The following is a 27651-nucleotide window of genomic DNA, read 5'->3' as shown; positions in this document are numbered from 1 at the left end:
AGTGAATAACCTCTGTATGGCTCATATTTAATGCACGATGTATATTACAAAGTGCATTAATATGGCCATACAGAAGTGTATAACCCCACTTGCTTTCGTGAGACAACCCCTTTAAGAAGGACATATCAGAGCTCAAGTGGGTACAAAGATGGGCAACTAAAGTTTAAAAAAAAAATGGAATAAATGGACTACAATACCAAGATGACAGGTAAAGTTTTGTAGTCACAAGGAGAACGTAGACACTAGTCATGTCTTGCTGGTTAACGCTAATCATCATGATGGTGTAAACCTTGTATAGTCAGTTGTTGCAGTCAAGGAAGTTCCCTTTTCTTAACAGCAAGATGACGTTAGCACATTTACTCTCTGATTAAAGATTGGTTTGCAGTATCAGAATACGGATCTTAGAGGAGACCGGAAGAAAAAAAGTAGAGCGCGTCTTGCAAATTGATAAACCTGTTTGCTCATAAAAGTAGGCACTGTACACATCATGATAGACTTCAAAAGGCCAAAAACCACAGATGATTAACCCACAGAGAGAATATTCTGTGCCACTCAACTATACGCCACATTACAATGCAGATGTGGAAACAGAACCCCAGTGTTAAAATCCTAATGAAGATGGAACAATACCTCTCCAGCGCCATTTATTAATTGCAGCATCCCTGCAAATCAATGTCAGACCCTTTATACAAGTCTAACACAATGATTGGGAATTGACCAAAAGCCAGAAAACACACATACAGCTGTTCTGGGGTTTTTACCCCTCATCAGCAGGTTTCTGGCTTGGCCAGTGAGATTGTGAGACAATGCACCACCTCACCCCCTAGGTGTCTCCACACACTTTCTGGGTGCTCTCCTGAAGGAGACACGACACCCCTCTTGACCCATGTTATGCTTGGTAAGGATACAAGAACTTTTATTAACCTGAGGAAAAAAACAAAAAAAACATCTCCACCAAATAATTTATAAAATGTTTAAAAAGCCTGCAGTGTTGTATGGAGAAGACAAATATCTGCCATTTTTATGGTACCCCTTGTATTTAAGAGAACCTATCAGATCCCATGAGCCCCAAGGCGAAACCCATCCACACTGCACTAAACTCTTAAAAAGGGAGACTACAGTTGACAAAAAACTAAAATAAATAAAATGAACCACACACACAATTAAGCATCAATTTGTGCATCTACCCCCATATCCCTCTTACAAGTGTGCTACCGATCTCTAATCAGTGAGGGTCCAATTGCTGTAACCCTTGCTGATCACACCCCCCCCCCCCCCCCAAAAAAAAAACCAAAAAAAAAAAAACGTAGTGGCAGTGTCACTAGGAAAGCGTTACAGTATTCCGGGTCATCTGTGGTTGCCTCCACAACTGGCAGAGAATCACAAAATTCGGTTGAATACCCTAGTAATATGTAACGGATGCTCTTCACGAGAAGTTATATTCTTGGTTGGTGCATTGTTGGAGGGGAAGGGGGTGCAAGATTTTTTTTTTTCTCCCTATGGCATGACTGGAGGCAGTGGTGATCGCACGTATAGTACAGAGTAGATTTGCCTTTGCCAATCATGTTCTTAGGTATAATCTGTTTTCCTAATCAGTAGAATGTAATTTATAATCACAAGGTTTTTAAAAAGGGGGAAGAGTGTGCGTGTCACAAATTACACTTAGGAAATCTCTTCATCTGTGGATTTTTCTCTCCACCCGTGTGGAGCAAGCTGGTCAAGTAAATGGAAAAACCAAATACGTATTAATCCAATCAATATCAATGAATTTAAAGCCTCTGTGATTACAACGTGACCTACTTGTCCAGTCTGTTCACTTGTGATAGGTGTCTGGTTTGCGATTGAAAACGTAGCTTAAGTTCTTCAGCGCGGACTTGGAAGTCATTCGCGCTGCAGCTTTGCGAGTCATTATAGTTAAACTGAATCAATGCAACTAAAGTGGAGCATAATGGACGAGAAGGCTCACACAAAAAAGTCAAGCGATAATTGATTTGGCACTATTTTTTTTTTTTTTATTCTAGTATGCGACTTTGTGATAGGAAGCCTACCCCAGTGTTGGTCAATACTTTAGAAGACTCATCTGTTAGGCGTGTTGGCTCAATTACTAGTTACTAGAGATGAGCGAGCGTACTCGTCCGAGCTTGATACTCGTTCGAGTATTAGCGTGTTCGAGATGCTCGTTACTCGAGACGAGTACCACGTGATGTTCGAGTTACTTTCACTTTCATCTCTGAGACGTTAGCGCGCTTTTCTGGCCAATAGAAAGACAGGGAAGGCATTAACAACTTCCCCCTGCGACGTTCAAGCCCTATACCACCCCCCTGCAGTGAGTGGCTGGCGAGATTAGGTGTCACCCGAGTATATAAATCGGCCCCTCCCGCGGCTCGCCACAGATGCATTCTGACATAGTTCAGGGAAAGTGCTGTTGATGCCGGAGCTGCTATAGGGAGAACGTTAGGAGTGATTTTAGGCTTCAAGAACCCCAATGGTCCTTCTTAGGCCATAGAAATCGCAGATCGCACCTATCTGCGATCTGCGATTCCTGTTCTCTTCTCTATATGCGCTCAATGGGGCCGGCGGCAGCAGCGCCGACCCCATTGAGAACATATAGAAGACAAATCATTCTTCTCTGCCACAGCTGTAACAGAGAAGAACGATGTTTGCCCATTGAATTCAATGGAGCCGGCAATACAGCAGGTTAAACTGAAAGCAATGGGCTGCCGGCGTGCGTGGGATGAATTGTTGGGAAGGGCTTAAATATATAAGCCCTTCCCTGCAATTCATCCAGAAATGTGTTAAAATTAAAAAAAAATTATATATATATATATATATATATATATATATATATATATATATATATATATATATATATATATATATATATATATATATATATATATATATATACACACATACACACACACACACATACACACACACACACACACACACATACACACAATTACTTACCTTATCCCGGCAGACGGAGTTCAGCCGCGGCGGCCGGCAGTGGGTGTGAAGGGGGTGTGAGTCAGTCTCAGCGCTGAGCCAATCAGGGGGCAGGTCTGACTCACACCCCCTTCACACCCACTGTAGGCCGGCCGCGCTGAACTCCGTCTGCCGGGACAAGGTAAGTATATACTGTATATACTGGCGTATAAGACGACTTTTGAACCCCGAAAAATCTGCTCTGAAGTCGGGGGTTGTCTTATACGCCAGTAATACAAAAAAAAAAAAAAGAAAAAGTGTCAAAAAAAAATTCATTACTCACTTCCCCCGGCGTTCTGCGGCTCTGCTGCAGGCTGTCGCTCCCTCCTGGTCCCTGGTAGAGCATTGCTTTCTGGACGCAGGGCTTGAAATCCGCGCCTCCAGAAAGCTACTGTGATTAGCTAACACACGCCGTCAGCCAATCACAGCCATTCAATGACATCATTGTCATTGGCTGAAGGCACTTGTGTTTTCTGGAGGCGGGGATTTCAAGCCCTGCGTCCAGAAAGCAATGCTCTGCCGGGGACCAGGAGGGAGCGACATCCTGCAGCAGTGCCGCAGAACGCCGGGGGAGGTGAGTAATGATTTTTATTTTTTGCTCCGCTGTATTCCCGGCGTATAAGGTGACAGTTGGGGGGGGTCGCCTTATACGCCCCGTCGCCTTATACGCCGGTATATACGGTATATTTTTTTTATTTTTACACATTTCTGGATGAATTGCAGGGAAGGGCTTCTATATTTAAGCCCTTCCCGACAATTCATCCCGCGCATGCCGGCAGCACATTGCTTTCAGTGGAACCTGCTGTATTGCCGGCTCCATTGAATTCAATGGGCTAACATCGTTCTTCTCTGCCACAGCTGTTACTGCTGTGGCAGAGGAGAATGATCTTTATGCTGACAGTGCGGGGGGGGGGGGCACTCTTGCCACTATTGTGGCTTAATAGTGGGACCTGGGAACTTGAGATGCAGCCCAACGTGTAGCCCCTCGCCTGCCCTATCCGTTGCTGTGTCGTTCCCATCACTTTCTTGAATTGACCAGATTTTCACAAATGAAAACCTTAGCGAGCATCGGCGATATACAAAAATGCTCGGGTCGCCCATTGACTTCAATGGGGTTCGTTACTCGAAACGAACCCTCGAGCATCGCGAAAATTTCGTTCCGAGTAACGAGCACCCGAACATTTTGGTGCTCGCTCATCTCTACTAGTTACATTTCATTCAACCTGACAACTTCTGCTAAGATCGGTTAATTTTTTTGTTTTTTAAAAATTAATTTTTATTTAAATCCTAAATTATCAGTTTAATGGGTCTATTATTTCCTGACAAGCACTTAAATTAAGGGCTTCAATAAGTCATCCGTAAAGAATTAAAAGGGAACCTGTTATCACTTTTGAGCTCCATAAAAATGTTATGTGGCTCAAAAGGTGAGGAAAGGGGGAGTCCGAAGAGTGGTGTATCATACTCATTGGGTGCCCCATTCTTGTGCCGTGTCACCACAAAGTTGGCGTGTGCACACCACACAACCCTTTTCAGATGGCTCTGTGCACACACTCTCGCATTTATCTCCATGACAGAGGTATGCACATTGAGTATGAACTTTTTTCAGATGGCTCTGTGTGCATGCCAACTGTGCTGGGAGACAATGCAGGAACGGGGCACCCAGCAAGTATGAAACACCGCTCCCAGAATCCCCTTTTGTAATCTTTGAGCCCCATTACTTAGTTTATGGGCTTCAAAGATGATGATGGATATTATTGTGGCCTTAGTAAGAGCTACATTTTAATTATTTAAATGGAACCTATGCTGGAGGCTTCACTGAGAGCCAACCGTAAAGATCTGGTACAAAATTCTGGACAAAATAGTGCGCCATGCTGCATTATTTAATTCAGGAAAATTTCAGCAGACATACTAGAAGGCTGGTTGATGGGGTCCACCTGGCACTTGTCGGGTCTGCCATATGATCAGGTGCTTTCATTGTTCAGTTCCTATAATGAAGCCGAACAAAAGGGGATTAGAGGAAGGAACGTGGCCTAAACAGCTTCCACAGTCAGTCTGGGTGGCAACATGTTGTGCATGGAATCTTGAGAATTCACAGGAGAGTTGAAAGCTGCCACCAGTGATGGTGATTGGCTGAGGAAAAACGAAACAACAAGACTCCTCCCTTATTTCCTTTTCAGCATAAGGCCAGACGTAACCTAAGCTCCACCTTACGGTTTATCCAGAAACTGTGCAGCCAAATATTTACAGTAAGATTTAGAGAGCATTCAGGCACGTAAAATAGCTGCTGGTAAAAAGTACTGGAGTAGCTGCCTGACCGTGTTGAACGAATCAAACAAGCAGAACCCCGTTTGAGGTTGAACTTTGCTAAAAGTTCAGTTCGGTACAAACTCAATCAGAACTTTTTGCAAAGTTCTACTGGTTTCCTCAAAACTAATCTTGAACACTGGTGTATAACACTGTCTAAGAGCCATAAAATCCCTTTATAAAACTGAGTATTACAAGGTTAATTGGCTCTTAGATCATGTTATGCACCAGTTCTCAGGGTTTTGGTGAATTTCTGGTTTGAATTTGGACTAAACTGAACTTTTTGTAAAAGTTTGGCAAACCAAAAAGTTCACTCATCACTATAAGCATGCTTTTCATTTATATGGACACAAAATAAAGATTGGATACAGAGTGGTCCACCTTTTTTCCTTACCTTACATGAAATATGCTGTATCGATTACCATCGCCAAATACTTAGAATTAATCAATATCCGCAAGATTTACTGGAAAATACATTTTGTAATGCCAAAAACAGGCAAATTTGTAATGTTTCATGAAGAGCCTGTCCCCGGAGTGTAGATTTTCAGTTAACTCCTTATCTTTCTACATACTTTGAGTCTCCCTGCGCAGACCAGTTACTATGCTAGAGGTAGCAGACGTTAAGTGAATATTAGATAATACAAAAGTCAATAAACTGTTTCAGAACTCTCTCGTACCGAAAACTGCAAAAACTGTTTTATCTAGAAAAGCATTTTAAGTAGAGATGAGCGAACGTACTCGGTAAGGGCGATTTCGCAATCGAGCACCGCGATTTTCGAGTACTTCACTACTCGGGTGAAAAGTACTCGGGTGCGCTGTGGGTGAGCGGGGGGTTGCAGCGGGGAGGGGGGTGGGGGTGGGAGAGGGAGAGAGAGAGGGCTCCCCCCTGTTCCCCGCTGCTACCCCCCACTCCCCTCTGCAACCCCCCGCCCCACAGCGCACCCGAGTACTTTTCACCCGAGTAGTGAAGTACTCGAAAATCGCGGTGCTCGATTGCGAAATCGCCCTTACCGAGTACATTCGCTCATCTCTAATTTTAAGTCCAGTAGATCTTTTATAGGGATCGGATCTGTGCTGCCGGTGTGCAAAACCCATCCTAAGGGATAATGATCTTGGTATATGGACGATGAATTTCCACCTCTATACATCTGATTTCTGAAGGTGTTTTATATTCTCAATAGGGAGATCATACCGTAGCTTCAAATGCTAATTTCTAGCCATAATCGGAGCTTCAACCTATAGTAAAGGTAAGTGGAGATGACTAGATACGGTTATTTTAAGCCATGTAAATGGTGTCCATTTGCCTAGAGCGTTAAAGAGGTCCTACACCAGGGCTTTTAGAGGTATGTAATAATTGGTCTGGTAATGTAACTTTGAATGACACCTCCATATATTACTCCAAACAATGTATGACCAGGATAGAACCTGGCAAAGCTAATAAGTTAAATTGCAATAGGCAGGGGAACTTGAGCCAGTCTGCCTTTTGTAATCTACAGCTTTTCAATGACATGGTCGCATGAACATCAGCCCATAACGAACTCTTGAAGCTCAAGTCTTGATCTAACAAGAGATTTTCTCTTCTTGCAATACACAAAGTAAGGTTGCAAGCAGCATAGGTTTGAACGTGGATTGAGCCCTGCCATATACCACCTCTCAGTATGTAAAAATAGGACATGAGTGCTGATCAAATCAAATCTTTATTGCATATTTAACATTTAGTGTGTGTAAAAATTTTATATTACACACAAAAAAAAAAACCAAAAAAAAAACCACGTACCTAGAAGTTGTTGGAATCGAATGAAACTTTCTATGTGTGTACTTTCTAGTACCCTGTTGGGCCACTTGGATGCAAGATGTGATACGGGCGGACATACATGTATACAGGTTCCATATGGTATCCTGCATATCGGTCCACATTGGCTGTGACCGCCTCTAGATCGTGCAAACTCCTAGGCTGTTGAAGTTGGCGTTCAAGATGGTCCCATTCATGTTCTATTAGTGATAACGCTGGCAAACGAGCAGGACATGGAAGTATGACAATGTTGGGTAGATTCCTGTTACACCCTTCTGTGCAGCTCAGCATTATCCTGCTGGAAAAGAAAATGCCTTTTGGAAACCCGGCCATGAGAGGCAATACATGTGGCTGCAGGATGTCCTGAACATTTCACTGAGCTGTCATTGTCCCTTGTACCACTACTAGGGGGGACCGGCTGTCATATGCAATGGCCCCCTCAAATTATTACACCAGCAGTGTGCAACTACAAAGTAGAAGGATATAGGAGCTCACCCCTAGGTTCCCAGACACGAACGTGGCCGTTAGTGCCCAAACTAAACCTGGATTCATCTCTGAGAACAACCCCGTTCCACTCCATAGCAGTTCAGATTCATCATTTATGACACCACTGCAAATGGAGGTGACGGTGGGTGGTTGTCAAAGGCAGCACAGATAATGGGTACCGTGAGACCAAATGTCCTTTAACCAAGTGCCTGGAAATTATTCCAACAGACACCGGGGCCTGTAACGATGGCGCCTTCCATCTCTGGATAACAAAACAATTGAAGCTGCTCATACTTGTTGGATGATCAAACTATTTTCTCTACTGGTGTTCTGTTGAGTGTCCCTCATACATCCACCGGCACCCAATATCTCTTAATGGCCTGGTGAAAATGGTCTAAGTGGTGTCAATTTGGCCATCCAGCTTCTTGCATTGCAATAATGCGCCCCTCTCAAACTCTTAACTGGGAGAAATCTCTTCAATTGCATTGTAGAGTCGTCTAGTGGTCAGTAAGCTCTACACAACTAAGGATGGGGAGGGGGTCCCCTTAAAAACAAGTAGCCTTTGAGAGACTTTTTATAGGCCAAGGGTTTAACTATTTTTAGGGCCCCATCTAATCACGCCACAATTCTGATCATTTGCACACCTGCCTGAGGTGTAACCACATGCAGGGTCTTGCAGTAAAATGTCACGTTCCTCTAGGTGCTTGATTTTTATTAATTTTATAGTGTAAAATATATATATATATTACATACACACACACACAATCTATCTTCTATGGCCTTTTATTAGGTCTTTTGTTACCTAACTTTAATGTGGTGGCCATATTACTGGAGGCATAAGTGTGACTTCTTTACATGGAGGCAATACGTATGGATGAAAACGAGCAGCCACAAGAAAGGCTATATAAGATAGTCCGTTTAGGTGAGCTGTTGATGCAGCAAGAAAATAGGACCGCTAAGAGCAGACAAATAGCCTGTGAGCAAAGAGAGACTGTCAGTCAGAACAGCGACTGTATATGGTATTGCAACTCAGCTGTATTGAAGTGAATGGGAGCTGAGCTGCAATACCAGACACAACCAATGCACCAGCATGGCACTGTTTCTCGAAATACCCACCCCAATTTTTCTAACACAGGAAACCCCTTTAACTTGTCAAATACAAAGCTTTGTTTGGTTTCAAGTAGTTTCATGAATTGTGATACCTCACATATGAACATGTGTATGTTTGTTGGGTATTCTTGTATCTTGTCACCACTGGAAGAGTGGGTGGTGACAAGATACAGTCTGCTTGACAGGCCGGCCAGGCCTCCCTCTCAGGTCCTGGCAGTCAGTAAGATCAGCTTACTCGGCGCTCCAGTGGCTTCCCCGGCAGCACAGCGCCTTCTTTTACTTGGACTGGGCAGCAATGGCGGACAGTGAGGGAGCAGTGGCGGCAGAGCCGCTTCCCTGTCGGCCTCCCTGCACTGGGCAGCAGTGGTGGAGATGAGGGGGAGTGGCGCCAGCAGCAGCACACCGCTGGCTGACACGTCACTGAGTAAGTGAGGGAGTGGGACAGGGAGGCTGTGCAGAAGGCTGCATGGCAGCGGGGCACAGCATGAATGGGGGATCGCGGCAGCACAGCGCTGGGTGACGGTAGATACTACTGTACATCAGGACAATACAGGCAACCTAATGCAAAGGGGTGCAGATGGGAGACACAAAGGTCCACATTCATGAAGACTATTACATACTTGGGTCTAAAAACAAAATCCTGTACAGGCCTTAAGTCTTCAACCAGATAAATTAATGCCTTCTATATAGAATCTGGCTATTGGTACATTACTGTATATCCATTAAATAAGTTTTCAGATTCTCCATTGGTAGATAGTTGTTTATACAGAGTCAATGTATTCATTCCAGGATGAAGTTACCCTTGAAAAACAGGAATTAAAAAGCCCTTCATGTGTTTTTGAACCTTGGTTTTAGCGCGATCGGTTTAAGCTATGCGTAGGAACCATCTAGTTTGGCGTGAAATGCATAAGCAACTGTCACGTGTTTATCCTGGCAATTGATTTTCTTTGAAGCAGCAAGTGCTGGATGTCCTATATTACAGGCTGAATAGAACTGAAGAAGTCACATCCTTTCTTCATTCTTGTGCAATGTTTGAATATTCCCAGCCATTAAGGTGGTTTGTTTCCAGTGAGGCGACTAATAAGACTCCGATCTGTTGGGCATATGATGCAATGAATAAAGTTGCAGGAGGTGCATCTGCAAAACATCACTTGCATTATTAGTTTAGCTGCACGGTCATTTTTAACCACCTCAGCCACCTTCTTGGAGAAGTAAAAGGTCCGACCTCCAACCAAGCTGAATGACGAATTTAACCCCTTAGTGACCACCCTATAGACTTTTTACGTCCTGGTGTAGTAGGCTTTAATCCTCAGGGCCGTAAAAACGTGCTCGCTCTGGAGATTAAACCAACATATGCTGTGGACGTGACAGCTCCATGCTGTCTGCTACTGGAGGTAACTGAAAGGGGAGGGGAGCTGAAGGTACTAACCTCCCTCCTCCGTGATGTCCTGCGACATTCTGGTCCTTCCAGGACCTGACGTTGCCTTCTGCGCGCCTGACATCATGCGTTGGGTGCATGCCCAAAAGGGTTCGCGGCCCGGGAAATTTAATATCTCTCTAGCTCCCAACTAACATGTGTAGCTGAGAGATCATATGTGTGAGGAGAGGTAAAATTGAGTACCGAGGGCCCCCGGATTTATCCATGAACCATACCACGGCTACTGCACACGCGTCGCCCAATGGCGGACACATGTGCAAAAGCTGCGGATTGCTTGGGCAATTTAAAATCTCCCTGCTTCTGGCTAATAAACGTAGCCCTAGAGCCTAGAGATCTCATAGGAGGCTGTGGTATGCAGTTCTTGGACAGGTGATTGCGTTACCCAATGGATAACGGCGATCACGTAAAAGTAAAGTTTTACCTCCCATCACGGTTCTGAACCATGAGGTGAGGTGAAATTAGTTACCCAAGGCCTCCGGTGTTGTCCTCAGATGGGATCCTTATCTGCGGACCATTCCTCAACTTCGGCACGTGCGCCCGTTGCCTAAGTGGCAGACGCAAGCACAAAAGCTGGGGAGGGCCTGGGAAATTTAAAATTTCCTTGCTCCTACTAAAGGTAGCCTAGAGCCTGGAGCAGTGACTGGTCTCCCGTCACGTGAACGCTGTTATCCAACAGATAAGTTAAAAACAGTGGAAGTGTAATGCTCCTTTCAGTTTGGGCCCAGTTGTGCATGTAGACATAATATTAGGGCCACAGCGTGTATGTTCTGAACACAGGACAAACAGGGGTATCCATTTTGGGGTGGAAGTCTTCATTTATGTGTGCGCTGTACAAAAAAACCCTGTTTTTAAAATAACTCAATTGCCCAAAAAATGAAAATCGTAATTTTTTTCCTTCTGCTTTGCTTAGATTCATTCAAAAACTGTGGGGTTAAAATACACAGCACACCCCTAGATGAATGCGTTAAGGGGTCTAGTTTTCAAAATGGGGTCATTTGTGGGGGCTCTCTGTCGTTTTGGCCGCTCAAGGGCTCTACAAATGTGCAATGGGGCCTAAATCACCGTCAAGCAAAATGTCTGATCTGAAAGCCACCGGCTGCTCCTTTCTGTTTGGGCCCCATTGTGCATACAGACATAAGATTAGGGCCACAACGGGTATGTTTCTGAACACAGGACAAACAGGATATCCATTTTGGGGTGCAAATCCTTATTTTCTTGTGCACTATAGAAAAAAATCCTGTCTTTAAAATTACATTTGAAAAAAATATGAAATTTTATTTTTTCTCCTCTAAAATTACATTAATTCCTGAAAAGAAACGGTGGGGTCAAGATACCCCCTCAGTGAATACATTCAAATGTGTATTTTTTTAAATGGGGTCATTTGTGGGGGGGTATCTATCATTCTGACACCTATGAGCCTTTGCAATCTTGGCTTGGTGTAGGAAAACAAAAATGTTCCTCAAAATGTTAATAAGCAATGTTAAATTTGTTCGTCTCCTAAATGGTGCTGTGCTTCCAGAATAAAGTCATAAGATGGAAATACATAAATGTATCTCATCAAAAATTTGTACAGTATGTTTGCACATTTTTTAGATATTGCAGTTGAAAATAGAAAAAAATTTTTTCTAAATTTTCCCAATTTTGGCGCTTTTAATAAATATATACGAATTCTATCGGTCTATTTTTATCACCTAAATGAAGTACAACATGTGGCAAAAAAACTGTCAGAATCACTTGGATATGCAGAACCCTTACGGAGTTATTTTATGTTAAAGTGACACGTCAGATTTCCAAAATTTGGCCTGGTCATTAAGGTGCAAACAGGCTTGGTCACTAAGAGGTTAAAGAAAGGAGAAGCTTCAGACATTTTTATTCTCAAAATTGTTCTAGAAGTTACTAAACCATTCTGAATAGCAGTGTCATTGTTAGGATTTTCACCAGTACATTCAAGGGAAAGTAAAAGTGTGACAGATGAATGATGGTTCAAACAGGTAAAAGCTGCTGGAGCTACAAAACAGATGAAAGACTGAAGGGGACAGGAGGAGGGGGTGGGGGTTCAGGCACAGTAGATTTCTGCAGAATCTACTTTAATGAAATAAAGTTTTAGCTTATCAATTTAGATATGAATAGGATTTTAAAAGTGCTGTCCGGGTTTTAGAAGACGCATCAAGCAGCCCCCCCCCCTCCCCCTCCCCAATGGAGTAAGTCAAGGGAGGCAATAAAACCCCGATCACCAAGATCTGACAGACACAAAGCCTTCTAACAGTCATCATTTCTTATCATTATGTATATTTTTCAAGCCTCCATTCGGCTGTGCTCGTTCCTATATAAAAGCACAAACAATTACTGGGGCAACCTTTTGGGCACCCAATAGGTCGGTCCTGTGTAAAAGGACTCCTAGATGTGGGCACAGCTGCTTTACCTGCTGAGCTGTTCACAGAGGAATGGAAGTCATCTGAGAATCTTCAAATTCTGTAACTCAGTTGAATACAGAGTCAGATTGGCCATAGACTCTACATGGTAAACTCCCCATAGGCGGCTCAGGTGAGGGGTTAGTCTGATCAGATAGGACTGGTGTCAAGACCTGAGCAGATGCCAAGAAACACTGCAGTCCAGTGGCTTCACTGTGGCTAAAGTAGTATTAATACAAGATGGAGCACATCCTACAGACTCTATTCCCATATAGCTCACAGGGCCCAAGGAGCAGCTGTAACACCACGGAATTTTTAAAGGGCCATACCCCAATCTTCTGTTCTATACTAGCCTAATTTTCAAAGACCCATTTACCACCAATATGGCAACTGACTGCACCATATACCACCGATCAGCAAATCTGATTCAACCCATCAGAGAGGGGTTCTAAAATTCTTGGATGAGGGTCACCGAGACTCATTAAGGCGGGTAGAGAGACGTTACTTAGCCTTTCTGTTACTGTCTGCTAAAGATTCACCTTACTGTACGGAGTCATTTTCAGACATAATTTCTTCTCCTTAGGACGAGGGAAGACCCGCAACTGAGTACTTACTCTCTCCACCGCCACCTCGCACTCGAAAACATGGTGCCTGCACTTCCTTCCCATTACATACAGTAAATTATAACCTCTTGGAAAACAACATGAATACTGTATGTGCTATACAATAATACGTGGGTCCCAACGTATACCCCTTGCACCACTGTTGGTTGTCCCGGCCTCATTCGGCAAGTTTTGCCCCTTGTTCACGAGTATCCAGGAGATTCCTGTTCCTCCTCCAGCTCTTTGTAGCGCAGCACTAGTAGCCCATAGAGGTTCATATTGTGGACCAGTATGCACTCCACTTGCCTCTATGTAAAATTTAAGGCATCACTACTAGCTGGAGAGATCCGACCCTGGTGCAAATCCTACTCCCCACATCAATTTCAATCAGCTGCTACTTTTCTGCTGACAGTCTGTTATCCGCCTAACAAATTGAAATATAATCAAGCCCATCTAGGGCACTTCCAAAATATTTTGAGACATTTCTCATTTCCTTGTGTTCTTTAGATTTAATCTCTAAAGGCACCTGGATATAATTTTTCTCAGTTTTGGTTTTCTACACAATATTGAACTGTTGATATGATGGATCAGTACACAGATGCAATTATGCCTTACACCAAGGAGCCAGAGTCTTAGATTTAAGCACCGCTGCAAACTCTGAAAAATAATTATTGTGTTCTTGGGTTCAACTGATCAAAACAGAAAGCAGGACGTTCCTCTACAGAATTCAGCAAGCGCCAGAGCAGCCTTTACCTCATGCCTATACCCTGAATGGCTGCTTTATTAGAGACACCGGCGCTTCCACAATTGGAGCTTCTCTGTATAGAAATTAGACCCGTGACCCCAAAATGCAGCATGAAACAAAGTGAGCAAGTATCCCGTGAATCCACAAAAGAATAAGGAAAGAAGAGAAGAAAAAGAAAGAATCTGAGTAATTTCTAATGAGGCCTGGTCATGCGGACTTGACTAGCCGGGGCCGGGATTCTATACACTGCCTATCTTATGGCATTTTCTTCTGCAGCCATGTAGGGAGTATACAGAGAATGGTGTAATTGAGGAAACACCCAGCAAAAAGGGGATTTTGGGAACATAAACACCACATTGACCGAAGGAGTCAGGAGGATGTCAAGAATCATTTTGACAAAACAAGTGGTGCACAGTCAAGCAAACTGCAGCAGAATACATTCCTGGTGCTCCAACTAACTTGTCTTAATATACAACTTCTTTGCATTGGTGAGCTATAACAGCAGACAACCCAGTTCCAAGGCCATTTACGGTCCAAGAAAAACAGAACAGGACTCCAGCAGGCAAAAGAACACAAAAACTGGATTATCAAGTGGTGTAAAGAAACACTGAGTGGTCAGAAGAATCTACATCTCTGCTGTACCATGCTGGGTCAGAATTTGGCACTAGAAGCATGAACTGATGAACCCTTCAGAACATGTCAGCGCCTCCATCTAACTTGTGGCGACTGCAAGATGCTTTCTGTCTACATGGACCAATTTTTCTGTGGAAACTATTTTACACCATGACAAACTGCTGTGGTTCTGAAGGCCAAAAGGGAGCCCAACATGCTACTAGATGGGCATTTCTAAATCAAGTAGCCATTCATTGTACATCTACATTACTATATTATAGCTGATAACTGAGAAACATAATAAGTTAGCCATTTTCCTAAGAGTAAAATAAGGCACCGCGGACGAGGGTAGCACCACTGAATACCATTTCACTCTTCTCGATGACACACTGTCTCGAGAATGCATTCAGCTTACCTGCATTCCTGTGTAGCGTCACATATAGTATTATTAATGTGAGACACATACAGTTATCAAAATTGTAATATACATTATATCTACTGTTCCTTTAGCTTTGCCTTATTTTGCACATCCCTAATATTACTTCTCAATATTTGAAATTCATTTAGTAAAATCCCTTTAATCCTGGGCACGATCACCTAGATTCTCAGTTGGGCATCTGCCAAAAACATAGTAAACAGCTCTTGCTCTGGAGAACTTGGCACAGCCATGTATTATATAGTAGCCCATTAATTTCAGTTGGTGACCCATAATACTAGATTTTCCACATAGTACTACTAAGCAGCTGGACTGCTAGCGATTGGTCCATCATTGAAGGAGCGGCTTTAGTGGAGGTTGTCCTAGCTGACAATTAACAAGAAGGTCGATGGATATAATCAGAGAGGCTGAACCGTGAGAAGACCACAACAGAAATCAGATTCTGGAAAAGCACTATTCACATTGTTGAGAAAAGAGTCAGATTCAACGTGATCGTGCATAGCAATGCAGAGAATGTGTGTGCGTAAAAGCATTGGAGTCAGGAAGCGATTGAAGGGACTATATTTTCCTTATATATAAATGGTCAAGCCCCATTCATACTTCTTTGTTGATACAATTAAAGGAGATGTCTCGAGGAAGCAGTTAATTTTTTTTTTTGCCCAGTCCCCCCCATTAAACACACATTACTAAGCCCCCCTGTAAATGACATTTCTAGCTGGTTCGTACTTACCGTTCCAGCGTTTCAGCAAGTTATAAAAGTTTCCTCAAGATGGCCGCCGGCTCTTTCCCAGTCGCTCGCTGCAGCCCGACGTGCGCGCTCCCGAGACGCCGCCAGCTGTGTCTCCATGGCAACCGGACGCATCGCAGCCGCCGACCAGACGCCCCGCAGCCGCCGACCAGACAGCAGGTAACCGGCGCTAGCCCCCGGCTCCCCAGCGCTAGTTCCCCCGGCGCAGCGGCAGCCCCCCCGGCCTAGCGACAGCCCCCCCCATCGCAGCGACAGCCCCCCCGGCCTAGCGCTAGCTCCCCCGGCGCAGCGACAGCCCCCCCGGCCTAGCGCTAGCTCCCCCGGCCTAGCGACAGCCCCCCCGGCCTAGCGACAGCCCCCCCCATCGCAGCGACAGCCCCCCCCGGCCTAGCGACAGCCCCCCCGGCCTAGCGCTAGCTCCCCCGGCGCAGCGGCAGCCCCCCCGGCCTAGCGACAGCCCCCCCCCATCGCAGCGACAGCACCCCCGGCCTAGCGCTAGCTCCCCCGGCGCAGCGGCAGCCCCCCCGGCCTAGCGACAGCCCCCCCGGCCTAGCGACAGCCCCCCCGGCGCAGCCCGGCGCAGCGGCAGCCCCCCCCCGGCGCAGCCCGGCGCAGCGGCAGCCCCCCCCCGACCCATCACTTACCTGGGCGGCTTCTCGGGGCTGCTGGGCTGGTCTTCTCCGCTGGGCAGCTCCAGTTTCTGCACCTTCCTCTAACAGAGGATGGTGCAGAATGGCCGCTTCAGCGCGCTCCCGAGCAGTGACAGCTCGTCTGCGCATGCGCAGAAGAGCTGTAGCGGGGAGCACACTGAAGCGGCTCGTGCTGAATGGAGAAGACCGGACTGCGCAAGCGCGTCTAAAAAAGCAAGCTGCCAGCGAATTTAGACGGAACCATGGAGACGAGGACGCTAGCAACGGAGCAGGTAAGTGGAATAACTTCTGTATGGCTCATATTTAATGCACAATGTACATTACAAAGTGCATTAATATGGCCATACGGAAGTGTATAACCCCACTTGGTTTCGCGAGACCACCCCTTTAACTTGTTCTGGAGGGATTCCCAAAAAAAAAAAAAATTATAAAATCAGACATCATGCACAAAACAAAACAAAAAAATTACAATATTTATATTGTGATAGTGACAGCAATATCACTAATACATATTATATACACACATATTCAGGAAAATTGTTCAGTGAGATTAAGAGAAGCATTATCCCCCTCTACTCTACTTTAGTCAGATATCATCTGGAATACTGTGTCCAGTTCTGGACACCCCACTTTAAAAAAAGGGCTGTCACAGTGCAGAGGGATCATCCCTATTCTCATTTGCACAAGGAAAGAATAGAAGCAATGGGATGAAACTGAAAGGGAGGAGACAGATTAGATATTAGAAAAAAACTTTCTGACAGCGGTGATCAATGAGTGGGGCTGGTTGCCACAGGAGGTGGTGAGTTCTCCTTCAATGAAGGTGTTCAAACAAAGGCTGGACAAATATCTGCCTGGGATGATTTGTTGAATCCTGCACTGAGCAGGGGGTTGGGCCAGATGACCCCGAAGGTCCCTTCCAACTCTACCATTCTATGATTAGAAATAATAGTTCTAATGCAAAGGAGTCAGCTGTTTCTAAAACACAAAATACTCCGGGCAAACTAACCAGGAGGTCCCTTCATTGTCTCCAATTGCAACGCTCCTCTTTACCATTATATATTCGAGGACGCACCACGATTTCACAGGACTTAAATTTGGAATTTGTTAAATCAAGAGACTTTTTCCACTTCGTGAAACTGTTGTCATGGAACCTCAGCAGATGGTTGATGAAGAAGTGTACATTTTACGATGTGTGTGTTTGATTGAGAGAGAGATAGTTTCCTGCCACTTGTGAGAATGTAGATGAGGGGAGGCATGAAGTTTGTTGTAGATGCTATGGTGATTAGGCATAGCGTGTGGTGGAACATAATACACGAGGACAGTTTTGATAAACCGCACTTCATCAGGCTAAGTATGTATTAGATACAATGTGCGGACGGCTTTTATTGCCGTCAATGGAAGCTGTCCGTCCCGCAATACGTCCGCAGTGAGCACCGCGGAAGTGCTGCGAGAATCTGCATCACAGCCCAGCACTGGGGCGTCTTGCGCTGCACTACGCATTGGCTCGTTGGGCGAGATCCAGACAGGCGAATATAGCGTCTCTGGGGGTATAGGGTCGCTGCGTTATTTTACAGGTGGAATACGACCCGGCCGTGGGCATGAGGCCTTTATCCATTAAAAATGTTGGCAGTCTGATATTTTTTTCTTTTTTACCCAAGTTGTCCAGAAGGAAAAAAATAAATAAATTCAGATTGACCCTGGACTAAGGGCCATGTACTGTGTGCATCGAGTTAGTCTGTTCCCCCCATGATTATGTGGGTTTCCTCTTATCCGCCAACAAACATACTGACGGGTTCATTTGGAATTTAGATTGTGAGCCCCAAGAGGGGTAGGAAGGAACCAACGTAAGTGATGACAATCTTTGTACAGCACTGCAGAATATGAAATGCGCTTTATGGTAATACATACTGTGTATAGGAGTCGGCCCATTGTGTATTCCAGAAGTCACTCTCCATATGCAGAAAAGCTAATATACTGTAGGTTTTATTCTAAGAAAACGTCTAGCCAGAAGCGATTATCTAGCAGCAATACCCCTAATATCTACTTCCAGAACCACACACACCACGAGAATCAAATGTGCATTGACATTAAACACTTGTATTCCCTTAAGGCAAAGTCAAATGAGAGCAGAGGAGTAGCGACAAGCCCGGGCGGATTACACCAATATTATCTGCTCTCATCTGTGCACATGATAATTTTATAGCTATTGTCTTGGATTGCATATTTCATTTAGGAGGTTTACACTACATTGTCCACCGCCGCTACAACAGATAAGAACAGCACTTTCGAATCAGTGAAGCGTGAGCGCAGGTAAGCGGCATGAATATATATTTTTCCCAATGAAGCCAGGGATAAACCTGCAACATACATCAGCAATACTCGCTGGATTAAATTACCAATCACAACACAATCGATCTGCCCCGTAGATACTATAGAAGTCAACGGGTCACATACACAAGGAGTAATAGTAAAAACCACCAGATGCAGACATTGATCGTATAACAATTAGGCTATAAAAGACAAGACCTCTCAAAACAGTCTTCTACAAGACGACTAGGTACTGCAAATATACTTAGGATGTCATTTTATTAGCATTTAATTTTAGGCTGAACACAAAAAAAACAAAAAACCTTCCAGACTCCAAATGTATTGCATTCTAATGCCCTACGCCTCAAGCAAGGGAATTAGATGCATCGATTATAATAAAGTTCCGGAATGACATTATACTAATTCCAAAGCTTCCAGTAAATATTCTTAGGTTAGAAAATCTTAAATTTTCCTACCTATTGTCGTCTTGAGGAGCTGCCTCCTTGCTGCCATCATTCATGTATGTTTATTAACAGATGTGGGATTCAAGAACCTTAAAGATTAGTCGAGTGGTATTAAAGGAATGAGTAGGAAAATAAGTAAATACCCGAGACTAGTTCATTTAATCACCTTGTCTTCTAATCTATAGTAATTGCAGTCTCAATATAGACCTTTACTGAGGTGGAGAGAGGGAAAAAACAAAAAAAAGACCTAAACCTTTTCATAGACACTCACTATACCAAAATATAAAAGCACAAGATAAGGAATAAATTTAGAACAATTTCAAGAATCCTTCATCTTACCAATCTGACCAAGTTTCATATGTGGAGACGCTACAATGCTCCCCCCAATCCACAAACATTCCTCGGCCAGCCAAGAGATTCCCGATTTCTTTTGCTGCAATGGTGGTTTGGAAGACTCCATCTTGAAAAGTTCTAGACACTAGAAGAAAGGTCTGCGGGTTGATGTGCAGACACACCGAGATGGCTAACTCCACATATGTGCAAATATAGGTTGACTACTATATCACAATTCTTCAACGATTCAAGACTAGATTCTTAGAATCAAGTCCATCATATCCCAATGTGCTCCAGTGACTACAGCGGCTCAACTTCATTGTCCAAGCAGGTTCTTGTAGACATGAGTCCGACATCAAGAAGGCCTCCAAAAGAGGGAAAACAAATACAAACTCCAAACTGATGTTACCATTTAAACCGTAGTGAAGATGGCCAGGTTAGTGCATTCTGCTCTGTACCCATCTTAGTTCCACAAGGTGAGCGAAAGCTTCAAATCATGAAATCTCCATAAAAGTTTTCAAAAATGCAATCTTATATATCATTTCAATGGTGGCACTCTTTAAATTCCTCATTGAGAATCTTGGTAAATCCCAAACACCATCACAGTTCTCCTCTCAGTCCTTCTGAAGGCCCAAAAAGGGTCTAACCAGCACGATGCTAGATCCATTCTCAACACACTTGCTATAAACACCAGACGAATGCACTGCATCACATTCAAGTGGATTTCTAAATCTGTCACATGTAATAATCCCGAGACAAAGTCTCTGCTCTATCTAGTCAGAGGATTACCATCCTACGAAAGGCAATGAGAAAAAAAAATATCTATCTATATATACACACTAGTTTAAAATGACTCGCTTTCCCAAAGGTATGGCCTACAAGAAAGAACAAGTTAGCACTAGAAATTAACTATTTCTGGTGATGGTGTCACCGATCTCAAGAGAGGCGCTAGCGCTCACGACATTGCTAATGGAAACTTATTAAGTAAGGTTCTCAAAATAGTCTACAGCTTGCGGAGTTATAGTTGTACAAGTTTTTGAGCGTATTGTGTTTTATATGACCTAATGGTAACAATTCCTACAGATCCTTTTTCTGGGATTTGCTTATTTTCAGTGAAAGTTGATATACTAAATAGAAGAACAAAATAAAGATCATATAGAACAAACATATACTGGCACTCCGAGGTATAACCAAAGCACTAATGGTCAAAAGGCCAAGGAGTGCAAGTCCTCTTTTGCTTACTGGGGGTAATAGTATTTCACTCAATTCCCCCGGAATACAAGATCACTCTTTATATATCCATATACATCGAAAGATTGAATGTATGACCCACGCTTCCTTAAAAGGAGGTTCTCTAGTAGTAAACTATTGATAGTCTATCCTCCGGATAGGTCATCAATAGATTGAGGGTCCCGTGCAGCAGCCCATTGCCGATAAGCTGTTCTGAGCTGATGCGTTCACACACCGAGCTGACTACTGTAGGAAGGAGACGCTCAGTGCGCCGACCCAGACAACAGCTGATTGGTGGGGTCCAAGATGGTGTCCAAGATGGTGAACACCCACAGACCTACTATTGGTCTATCTTCAAGATAGGTCATAGTCAATAGTTTCCAACTGGACAACCCCTTTAAAAGGTAAAGAGGCCTGGACTTTATTAGGATGTAGTGAAAAGATTAAATATATTTGAAGACTTTAATGACAATTTGCCTTCTTTTCAAGTCATAACAATGACGAAAGGTGATTACCAATATATAGCCAGAATAGAATACATACCGTATGCACGGGTGTCAATGAGAATGCCATCCAACCAGGTTGGCGCCAAACCACTCAAAACGGAGAGTGTCACCAGAAACAGCTCTGCATTCCAGCAAATGGATCTAGGAGATCATACATGCACAGACTCGGGAAAGGGCATGTGTTCCAGCGACTAGAAACAGGAAACAGCCTCCCCTCCAACGAACGGAAGCATGATTCACATGTATAGTAGAATTGGGTGTAACGATCACATAACATGCAGTAAATACACAGTAAGCTCCGTTGGTGTATAGCGAGAGCTGTCACTCTGTATGATGTGGGTGGGAAGAGGCTGGTGCGGACCACCTCTGTGACTCGGTGCTTCATTCCAAGTCAAAGGGAGTTTATTCGGAAACCCTGCGGTTTTTCCAAAACACCACATACATCGGGGTAATGGATAGACCCGTCTACGCTGCCTGTGGTTCAGGTGACAGGTTCCCTTCAAGTATCACAGCTATTCGCCAAAATCTAGGTTCCCGCGAGGCATAAATGTTGCCATGTGGAATTTTGATACTGAATTTGCGCAGAATTTACAGAAGCAGCATAGTAGATGAAGTTTAACACAAATCTCATGCGCACGTAGCAGAAAAGAAAAAATCAGCAAAAAGCACATTGACAAAAACGGTGTGGATTTTAAATCTGAAGCATTTCAGTTGTTTGCTATGGATTTTCATCACCAATGTCATCCTGCACTAAGAAGGAAAACCGCGTCAAATTCACAGAATTTCACCAAGATTCACAACATTAACGGCATCATTTGGTGAAAAAATCTGCAGTCAGTCCATCCATCCCCTGAAAGCCCAAAGAGGTTATGCATACAGCTTTATTACAGCACCTATAGAAGTCAATTGTCCCATATTATACCTGCAAATTCACGTTATGGCGACATTCCAAATCCATGTCATTTGGTCAATACGATTTAACGCAGGACTGCAGATCAAGGATTGCATTATGTAAAACCAAACATATGCACCGCTGCTGCGGTACTTAATCACTAGGCTATACCCAATTGTATACCTAATATACCGGTATATAGTATACCTGTATTCACCTATATTCCACTCCACAGGGGCTTTATGCTGTGCAGGCCATAAATAGAACCAGTTACGTAGACGGCGTTGCTTTTTAACGGTAATCATGTTACGTCTGAGGAGGGATTGAGTAATGAAGAAGTCCTAACCTGTTTAGAGCAATGTCATCTGAGTCCACTGCATGTGTCCAAGCAGAGGATTTGCTAAGTGGCTGCACGTACTTTAAGAGGGGTTAATGTGGGAAAATCCCTCTTACTCCCATTCCTGAAACATACTGAGCAGACGTACTTAGGAAATAAGCCTATTATAGTAGGTTTCTATTCTTACATCATTGTAGCCTCACATAAAGGTCTCTTTGGTTTGAATCCCAATGCCTTTAATACTGTATAAGGAGTAGTTTGCCGTTTCGGTTTGATTTCTATGGCTGTATGTTACAACATGCAGGATACAGACTAATCACAATGACAAAATTCCTCCCAAACGAGTACAGCTTGGAGAGATGTCACCTTTAATTTTAGCATTTTTGCAATGAGAGGGCTTCACTAAAAGCTCGGTGGTGTGAAACATCTTGTGGATATTTATAACAATTCACACAAAGAGGGATGGTATTGCCCACGGCGAGCCGTAACATTCACACTTTAACTTACAAATGAAAGCCAGGATTGGAAATAACAGCAATAAGAGACTAGTGCCACAGGAACCATCTGTCCTAGAGAGAAGAGTCTGGCCAGAAGCCCCCCCCCCCCCCCCCCATTAGAGGGGTAGATTGTCCTACAGCAATTACTACCCATCCACTGGATAGGTGATAAATGCTAGATCAGTGAGGGTCCCAACTATCAAGATCCCACCCGGAGGGAGAGTGCAGATGCAAAACTATGGCTAGGAGGAGCTTTAATAAAGCGGTTCTCGAACATGCGTCCTGGCACTCCATTCGAAGTCTACGGCACTGGCAAATATAGGAGCGCTTGGTATCCTGGCAAGGCTTGATAGCTATAAAATAAAACAAGACTAGATGGGTAAGAGTGAAAAAAAAAATGTAATCCAAATATGCCAACTGCAAGGATTATAGAAGAAGACCACTGCTGGTATCAGGGCATGCCGGATGAAGCACTCAGGATAAGGTGGGCTTAAGTGAGTACCCTTTATTAGAGGTGCACAAACTACAAGTTTCGACCTGTACAGGATCATTTATCATGTAAAGTACAAACCAACACTTGGCAACAAGTCTTGTATTGTACATACCGGATGAAGGATCTTGTCCAGGTCTGAACATCTAATTTGTGCACCTGAGATAAAAGAAGTTTACTTATACCCATGGTAACCTGAGCGCTTCATCCAGCATGCACCAATACCACTAGTGGTCTCCTCTTACATCCATTCCTTGAGGCTTCACTAGAGATCCATCCCCAAGTAACAGAACCACCATTGGCAGCTACTGGATATATCCATCTACGGTTTGAAAGAAGAAAAGAGAAAACAGAGCAGAGCACCCTTGAAGGGGAACCTATAGAGGATATGGTGCACTGGTGTACCATTATTAGGGGCGGCGATAAGACAATTATATAAAAGCTGCAGGTCTAGAATGTGGGTCAACCAAGGGACAGGTTAGCGTTAGACAACAGTGAAGAGTAGGCTAGAACTCTGGCATGACCTGTTGGCAAGGATCAACTCAGAAGAGGAGTGAAGCCAATGGTGTGAATTAAAATGAAGATGCTTTATTTAAAACTAGCAGGTAGCACATTTTGAGGTTCACAGACCTCTTCATCAGACAGCTGTATTTTGTATATTCAAATTCCCAGGACCAAAAATGCAAAGGCATTGGCAATGAAAACCCATGACCAGCCAATGGTGATGATCCTGGCTGCGGGGGGCAGTAGAGAGCACTAGTCTACAATTATAGGTTCGCCCAACTGTCTGATGGAAGAGGTGTGCAAGCCTCGAAATGCGTTACCCATTTTAAATAAAGATCTCTGGTTTAATTCACATCATTGGCTCCACTCCTCTTCTGTGTGGATATTTAGCAACAGGTCATGTCAGAGCCCTAGTCCGTATGACTATTATAACATTATCCATCTACAGTGGCTCAGTGATTAACACTGGTAGCTTGCAGTGCTGAGGTTTTGTGGTCATGTCTAACCCTGGATAACATCTGCATGGAGTTTATACATTTGTGTGGGTTACCACTGGGCACACCGGTTACCCCCCCCCCCTCCAAAACAAATAAATAAAATACAAATAGTTGAATTAGGATTACGTTCCCCAATGGGATAAAACCCTATGATGTAAAGCACTGCAGAATAGGTATGCACTATATAAAATGAATGAATCTACCACTTGTATTGAATGTTGAGCAATAGACAACCTCAATAGGCGTGTGCAGTACTTACCCTCCACTTATCCAAAATATATCCTGCTTCTGGAACAGCTGTTTGCCCCATTTCTATAACCTAAAATCTGCTAGCCGGGCACTTCTAATGAGGAGTCTGCATACCTGCTTCATTATGTAGACACTTCAGAGGATTTATCCAGCATCTAGCGCATACATAAAAGGATTGTGGGGCTTCTAACTATATCTTGCAGACTGATACCATGTCATTATGTAACTGAAATTACAGCCTATGATCCAGTCCTTCATTTCAGGATTCTTGCATCTGTCAAGTAGATGTGTTTTATATGCGACATTCGGGCGTAACCATCCATAAATGGAGATTAATCTGAATCAGAACACTAACATAAGCAAAGTACCATCCAAAACTGTTCAAAAGTAAATTCTCTCTCTGTGCCGTCCCGCTTCACTTAGTAACAGTCTGTAGTTCCAAAACCCATTGGGTCCCATCTGTAAAAAACAAACCAATTATATGGAAATGATGCAGATGGAAATCAATTACTCCTGGAACCAAATATGTATAACACATACAAAGATATTCACAAAACAAGTAATTATACAAACAATGCGAGTTTATATTTGCTCCGAATATTATATATATAATATCCATATCCATCCAAGCCCAGCAGCTTGTAGGCTTCTGGCTCTAGTGCAAGCAATCTACAGATTAGGTCCCTATTGTGCATCTGCAGTGGGTTTATTAGATGCAAGGACCCCCATCTATTCAAGGGAGGTCAATTTAGCCTCTTCTCGGTTGGCATCTGTCAGGGTTGCCCTTTTTCGCCGCATGAAATAGAGCAGCAGGCTGGACATCAATGCAGAGGCTTCTGGGAAATATATGTAGGCTGTGTGGTATACGTTTTGTCCATTTTTATTACAATGGCAGCCTATGGGTAATTGATGCCACGAAGTGGCAGGAACATATGCCCGACGTTGCTATCAGAAATTCTCCCAACAGGAACCTTGGATGCACACTACAGACGCAGCGTGAAAGGAGCCCAAGCCAGTGTCACAGGAGGAAATAGTCACATGTCCGTACTATGGACATTGCAACTATATGTTATCTGGATTTGCCATGGAGGCAAAAATGGGCATAAATGGGGAATGCTGCATTTTTATAATATATAGCCATCAGGATACAGATTTACACTAGTTCTGTATTACAGTCTATAAAACAGACCAAATATGGAGTTAAAGATGTGCTGCTTTGAAAGTGGTCCTGTAAAGGAAGGCCATGGGACTGTAAAGGGACCCCTGGAGAGAGAGGAGGCCGAACGGTGGATGATCCTATCTGCTGGTAGGAACCTGTACAGGATTCCCCTCTCCAGACAGGCCGCATTGTTCGGGTGGTTTCGTATATGGCAGAAAAGTCCACCATGAACAAATCGGCACTCCTTACATGCAGAATTTGTCCCTTACAAATCTGTAGCAATGTCTGTATAGAAGACGTGGATTTGTCGATAGTGGATTTTTTTCACCACGTGTGAAAGCACCATTAATTATACAAAGACTCAAACACTAGAGCCTTCCTGAGTAGCAAAACCTGGCGTCGCTATGGGGGCCCGCTCTACTATGTATACCACTGCTATGAGCTTATTGCCCAAGATTATATTCAGATTGGCATAGATATTGAGGTAGATTCTGCATTAGAGAGGCTATTCCAATTGCTGGGACCCCTGCTGTGGGTGTCCCAACGATGAGACCAATGGATAGATAAAAAAAAAAAAAAAAACACAAAAAAAAAAAACAAAAAAAACAAAACTTTCTAACAGCGCTTGTACAGAAAAACAAACAAACAATCATGTCACTTATCTGAGGGCTTTCATGTGGGAACAGCAGAGTATTAGCACAATTGATGAGAGGGGGTGGCCAATCCTCATACAGATCTGTGGAACATCCACAGCAGAAATCAGAGTTTTCAGCCTCCTGCTGATTCTTTGGAAACCCACAATGAGTTTTGCCTCTTCCAAACTGGTTATGTCTGAGTATACCCCAGTGCTATTAACCCCCCCCTGCATATTTTAGGTAATTGGTATATCAACCCCATTAAAAATTATTGTGATCAGCAGTTTTTGAGCAAACTGAACCAGTAGAATCCCATTTTGGGTTAAACTTCACTAAAAGCTCTGTTCAGCACGAATCCGTTCTGAGCTTTAAGCAAAATTCTACACAAAACAAGGTAGAAGAAAAGTTTGGCAAACCGGACGAAGTGAGCGGTAAATGAGGGCAAGACTTTACCAGTTCTATGGACTATCAATACCTACACACAGGGATCCTTATATTATATGCTGCCACGTAGGCTGGGATTTGCATTGCCAGTCATCAGGTGAAACAGATAGGTCATTGAAGAAATTCTACATACATTTGCACCAGACAAATCTCCAAACCCATTGGGCTCTTCCTATCTATATTCAGCAATGTTCACAAACCGCGTTTGGAGAGGCACATCGGAAAACCAAGGTGCACATTGCCCTTGGTTCAAATCCTAGTGTGAGCACATCGGCAGCATTCCCTAGAGGACTACTGGTGCTTTACATTCATTGTATAAGGTTAATGCATCTCCTTTTAATATGCATTCTTTAAAAATACCTTTCCAAGCTCCCCAGGGCATCCCGACTGCTTTGGAAGATTAGACATGCGGGTTTTGCTCCGTTACACAGAAAAGTATGTCAAGGGTCACAGACAGTTTAGGACCCTCCTGTCACAATGCATTAAGTAGGTCGCCTGAGGACCACATATCCGCATTACATGCTTCCTACTTAATAGGTTCATCCTGGGTGGGAATATCATTGACAGCATTTCCCTAAATGCAAGTTAAGTGCTGTTCTATACCAAAGGTACAGTAAATCTCCTTTAATCCAGGCTCAAACCTGATTGTAGCGGATCAGCAAGTATTCTGTACTATCAAATGGTAATAGTAAATATCATAAAAGTGACTTGTATTTGTTGGAGACCTTTAGGGAGGCAGAATAAATATCCTGCTAGGCACTTGAACTATGACTGGTTGGGATGGG

At 43.6% G+C, this 27651-nt stretch overlaps 1 protein-coding gene across 1 annotated transcript in view; it reads right to left on the bottom strand.

The window, feature by feature from the left end:
- Positions 1 to 27651, bottom strand: part of PLCH2 (phospholipase C eta 2) — a 699861-nt gene that overhangs the window by 253585 nt on the left and 418625 nt on the right. The gene's annotated exons all lie outside the window — the stretch shown is intronic.

The sequence above is a fragment of the Eleutherodactylus coqui genome, chromosome 6, assembly GCF_035609145.1.
Source record: "Eleutherodactylus coqui strain aEleCoq1 chromosome 6, aEleCoq1.hap1, whole genome shotgun sequence".
In the NCBI taxonomy this organism is placed as follows: Eukaryota; Metazoa; Chordata; class Amphibia; order Anura; family Eleutherodactylidae; genus Eleutherodactylus; species Eleutherodactylus coqui.
This window is presented reverse-complemented; position numbering and strand designations above follow the sequence as displayed.